General features: G+C 40.7%; 1 long non-coding RNA gene across 1 annotated transcript; it reads left to right on the forward strand.

The window, feature by feature from the left end:
* The first annotated feature begins 2591 nt into the window (after window positions 1–2591).
* On the forward strand, window positions 2592–5374 carry LOC135535208 (uncharacterized). Its single transcript, XR_010454830.1, has 4 exons — window positions 2592–2918; window positions 3174–3228; window positions 3671–3933; window positions 4141–5374. It is a non-coding gene; the product is annotated as an uncharacterized LOC135535208 (long non-coding RNA).
* The last annotated feature ends 630 nt before the right edge of the window (window positions 5375–6004 follow it).

Here is a 6004-nt window from a genome sequence, read left to right on the forward strand (position 1 = left end):
AATAAATGCGTCCAGAGAATGTCACCCTATAACTTGATGAGTCATTATTTATGCCTGTTTATCTCTGCTTAACGCTGGGGTGATAATATAACAATAGTGATATTCTGTTCACAGACTGCTATAGCCTACTGTCACAGACAATGGATTTCAGGTAGCACCATTGATGTACACTATATATACAAAAGTATGTGGACACCCCTTAAAATGTAGTGGATTTTGCTATTTCAGCCACACCCGTTGCTGACAGATGTATAAAATAGAGCACACCGCCATGCAATCTCCATAGACAAATATTAGCAGTAGAATGGCCTTACTGCAGAGCTCAGTGACTTTCAACGTGGCACCGTCATAGGATGCCACCTTTCCAACAAGTCAGTTTGTCAAATTTCTATTCTGCTAGAGCTGCCCTGGTCAACTGTTGTTGTTATTGTGAAGTGGAAACGTCTAGGAGCAACAACAGCTAAGCCGGGAAGTGGTAGGCCACACAAGCTTACAGAACGGGACCGCCGACCTCTGAAGCACGTAAAGATCGTCTGTCCTCGGTTACAACACTCACTACTGAGTTCCAAACTGCATCTGGAAGCAACATCAGCACAATAACTGTTCGTTGGGAGCTTCATGAAATGGGTTTCCATGGTCAAGCAGCCGCACACAAGCCTAAGATCACCATGCGCAATGCCAAGTGTCGGCTGGAGTGGTGTAAAGTTCGCCGCCATTGGACTGGAGCAGTGGAAACACGTTCTCTGGACTGACGAATCAGGCTTCACCATCTGGCAGTCCGACGGACTAATCTGGGTTTGGCTGTAAAGTTTAGTGGGAGAGGAATAATGGATGTGCTTCCATCTTTGTGGCAACAGTTTGGGGAAGGCCCTTTCCTGTTTCAGCATGACAATGCCCCCATGCACAAAGCGAGGTCCATACAGAAATTGTTTTTTCGAGATCGGTGTGGAAGAACTTGACTGGCCTGCATAGCGCCCTGACCTCAACCCCATTGACCACTTTTGAGATTAGTTGGAATACCGACTGTGAACCAGTCCTAATTAACCAACACCAGTGCCCGTCCTCAGTAATGCTATAATGGAAGCAAGTCCCCGCAGCAATGTTTCAACATCTAGTGGAAAGCCTTCCCATTAGAGTGGAGGCTGTTATAGCAGCAAAGGGGGAACCAACTCCGTATTAATGCCCATAATTATGGAATGAGCAGGTGTCCACATACTTTTGGTCATCTATTGTATTAGTTTACTATCACTAACCAGGTTTCCATCCAAACTTTTTATGAGAATTAAGTAGACTACATTTAAAAAATAATTACAGACCTGATGGAAACATTTTTTTTGTAAACATTCCAAATGTCCACAAAAACAAATGCTAGACAAGGTGGGATCTTTTCCTGTCAGTAAAATTAATTATGAGAGAAATGTTATGGAAACACTTTTATGAGCCAATATTGATATAATAACCATCATATTAAAGTAAATGGTGTCAACTATGACTTGTGTCGTCCTCCCATTATGACGTAGTAGAGAAAGCACGCAGTTTATTAGGCTACAGATGAAATCAATTACGATTAATTTCACAGGGTCTGATTCAGTTTGACTTCCGTTTGACAAATACAAATATTCTTGCTTTGATCCTCAACAACCTCATCATGTAGCCGACCTGCCTAGCCAGCCCGAGCTGTTGGCTAGAGCGCACGTGTCAAGACCAGAGTATGCACATACTGAAAGCTATTTAACTCCAGTTTTTGTGACAAAACTATATGTTGAGTTGAAAATGGGATGGAAACACATTGAACTTTAGATCTTTATTAGATACATGAAAACGCACAGATTTTCATCCACAAGTCATGTTGGTGGAAACACCACTGGTGGGGTCATTTTCATTCAGTATCTCTAGTTTAAAAAGTATGGATTTTTATGGGGATTTTCTTTATTACGCTAATTAAGGTGACTCGATCCACGATAGGATGTTATGCCATAACAAATACACTTTTTCAGCTGCAGACTATGATGATAATGTCCAGAACTGCACTGAAGTCTAACAAAACATGATGATCGATGCTTGACTGCTGTTTGACGAATAACAATACTCCGTCTTAATCATAACTATCTCATGTAAACTCACTAGCCTGCCTGCACAGCCTACCCGCACTTTATCTGCAAACGGTTGACTTGAGCGCTTGTGCCAAGAACGGAGTAGGCACATTTGCTATTTTATGCTAGTTTTGGCGAAACTGTTGGTGGAGTTGAAAATGTGATACAAACACATTGAACTCTAGATTTTATTCGGTACCTGCACATTTGAAGGAAAAACAGCATTTTGTGTGCACTACGTCATCACATGCAGATGTTTTATCCTAAACAAGTCAGTTTAGTGGAAACACCACTGTTGGGGAAGTGCGCATATTCTCTTTATCTGGATTTTTTCAATATTATCATGAAAATCTGTCGCCAATTAGACGTACATCTAGCTAGTGTCGCGGTCTGCTCTCCTCACACAGAAAGAAGGTGGCGCCAATATCCTAGAAACACCAGGATTTCTGGGAAACCACAAGTATTGTGTAACGCCTTGTCAAGTCTGTATATAGCACCTACAATGGCACTAGAATCACAGTTTCACTTTGTTATCTTCCAGTCAGTAGACTAAGTCTTCATCAGTGGATAGATAGGCATGCAACTAGGCCACTAAACGGAGTCACGAGCTTTATTCACTCGGCCCATTTCACTATAGATTATAGGAGGAGTCATGTGAAATATAATATATTAAAATCGAAATTCCAGTTCATACCGAGAACGAAACTGCTATTCTAAAGTTTAAAGGGAAGTAGCCTAGAACAGAAAGCATTACCTCAGTTTCTGTTAATGGTCTGCGAAAATACACAATATAATCTTGGAATTTACCTCCACACTCACAGCTGAGTAAGTTATTAATTCCTTTACTGAATGTTATTGTATTGTAGGTTATTCTTATTCTATCTATAGTCGTGCAGCTTTCTATAACATAATACAATTATGCTGATCTGGTAGTACCTGTTTATAATTTAACTTTCATGAAATGTTCGCTTAAGTTTCTCTGCTGTCATTTTTTTCAATATATTATTTAAGACTTGGGGTTCTGGGAGTTTTTCACCAACTGACTTTCTCTCTCTCTGTGTTTTCGGTGTGTGAATTAAGAACATGGCGAAGATGACCCCACTGTTTATGTTCCTCGTACTCTCTGCAACCAAAGGTTTGTTAGAATGAGCAGGTCACAACATGTATTATAAGTAACACATGATGAGTATCCTGCTCTAGAAACTACTGATAACCAACCAAAAAAAGACCATTCATACAACAAACCTTTCATCGCTTAATTGTTGTACTATTGAGCACCCCCATAGCAATTTTAATGTTGGTGTAAAATGTTTATTTGTACCACATAAAATATTTGTACAATACATTTAGGCTACCCTACATAATGCACTACTCTTGACCATAGCCCAATGGGGAGCCCTGATCTAAAGTAGTGCACTATTTATAGAGAATAGGGTGCCATGGACCCTGGTCAAAAGTAGTGCACTATATAGGGAATAGGGTGCCATGGACCCTGGTCAAAAGTAGTGCACTATATAGGGAATAAGGTGCCCTCCGTCCTCCACTGAGACGGTCTATCTTGGATGTTCTTCCCACAGAGCTGTTCAGAGGAGGCTGTGCGTTATGTGACTCTCCTCCATCTTCACATACGCCTGTTGGTGTCCGGGAGGGAGAGATGGCAGTGCTACAGTGCTCACTGCGGACCAGCATGGCAGGGCACAGGGAGGGGATCCTGACCCTGGCATGGAGCAACCACTCTGGGCCTGGGGAGCTTCAGGAGCCTGCGGTGTGGATGTCTGAAGACACTCGTCATCCTGAGGGTCTCTCCCAACCAACAGGGGTTCTACTCCTGCTCACTACTGTAAGTGTCTGTCTCTTACAAATATAGTTGGCCTTTTATTGTCCGTTTTATCAATCATGCTTTTGTTCTTTAATTGTTTTGTCCTTCCTCTGATGTATTTTATGCGTCATTCTGTTGATGCGTTGATTCATTGACTGATTGAATGGTTGATGATGTGATTGATTGATTGGTTGATTAATGGTCATCTCTCTCTCTGGACTGTTTCAGCAACGCCAGTGGCCAGCCCCTGAGGACAGAGTGGTTTAACGTCACAGTGTTCTCTGGCCAGTGTTACACAGATAGGACTGCATATTCAGTCACGTGCTATCTGAGACAGTCCTGTGAAAAGTTAACCTGCACGTCAAACAGCGTCCCACAAAACTTCACAAAACATAATTATACGTGGTACAAGGTATGACCTCTTCTTTTCTTCACCCCCTCCCCCCTCCCCCCTCCCCCAGCAGATGACAAAGTAGTAGTAAATATCCACTGATGTTGAGTTTCCACTAGTTCTTCTTACTTGCCTTTGGCTAAAACTAAAAACATGCGTCATTACATGTGCTTGAAGAGGTGAGTTTTCCCTCTAGCCGTTGGCAAGCTGCTATTGAAAAGTCTGTAGATTTTTTTCCACGAGACCAAAAGCCACAGGGTGTTTCCCTGTTATATCATGTTTTTCCCCTGGCCTGAGTGGGTGTCCTCGCTAGCATAGGGACCAGCATCAACGATTTAGTTCACCAGTCATGGATGGTGCAGCAAAACTCTCACAACTCTGTTATGTGATTAGCATCAATAGACACTGGCATTGTATTACCTGTTTATTACCAGTTGATTACCAGATGATTACCAGGTGATTACCAGTTGATTACCAGGTGATTACCAGTTGATTACCAGGTGATTACCAGGTGATTACCAGGTGCTTACCTGTTTATTAATCACATTTATTTATAAAGTCCTTTTTACATCAGCAGATGTGACAAAGTGCTCATACAGAAACCAAGTCTAAAACCCCAAGCAGCAAGCAATGCAAATGTAGAAGCATGGTGGCTAGGAAAACCTCCCTGTGTATTATGTGTCCTGTTATTGCCTGTGTATTACCTGTTATTGCCTGTTTATTACCTGTTATTACCTGGTATTACCTGTTTATTACCTGTTTATTACCTGTTATTACCTGTTATTGCCTGTTATTACCTGTTATTGCCTGTTTATTGCCTGGTATTACCTGTTTATTACCTGTTTATTACCTGTTATTGCCTGTGTATTACCTGTTATTGCCTGTTTATTGCCTGTGTATTACCTGTTTATTACCTGTTTATTACCTGTTATTGCCTGTGTATTACCTGTTTATTACCTGGTATTACCTGTTTTTACCTGTTTATTACCTGTTATTGCCTGTTATTGCCTGTTATTACCTGTTATTGCCTGTGTATTACCTGTTATTGCCTGTTATTGCCTGTTATTACCTGTTATTGCCTGTGTTGTTATTGCCTGTTTATTGCCTGTTACCTGTTTATTACCTGTTTATTACCTGTTATTACCTGTTTCATTACCTGTTATTACCTGTTATTGCCTGTTATTACCTGTTATTACCTGGTATTACCTGTTTATTAGCTGTTTATTACCTGTTATTGTCTGTGTATTACCTGTTATTGCCTGTTATTGCCTGTTATTACCTGTTATTGCCTGTGTATTACCTGTTATTGCCTGTTTATTGCCTGGTATTACCTGTTTATTACCTGTTTATTACCTGTTATTGCCTGTTATTACCTGTTCATTACCTGTTATTACCTGTTATTGCCTGTTCCTGTTATTACCTGTTATTGCATGTTATTACCTGTTATTGCCTGTTTATTACCTGTCATTGCCTGTTATTGCCTGTTATTACCTGTTCATTACCTGTTATTACCTGTTATTACCTGTCATTGCCTGTTATTGCCTGTTATTACCTGTTATTGCCTGTTTATTACCTGTCATTGCCTGTTATTACCTGTCATTGCCTGTTATTACCTGTGTATTACCTGTTATTGCCTGTTTATTACCTGTTATTGCCTGTTATGACCTGTATATTGCCTGTTTATTACCTGTTATTACCTGT

Source organism: Oncorhynchus masou, unplaced genomic scaffold, assembly GCF_036934945.1.
Source record: "Oncorhynchus masou masou isolate Uvic2021 unplaced genomic scaffold, UVic_Omas_1.1 unplaced_scaffold_461, whole genome shotgun sequence".
Classification (NCBI taxonomy): Eukaryota; Metazoa; Chordata; class Actinopteri; order Salmoniformes; family Salmonidae; genus Oncorhynchus; species Oncorhynchus masou.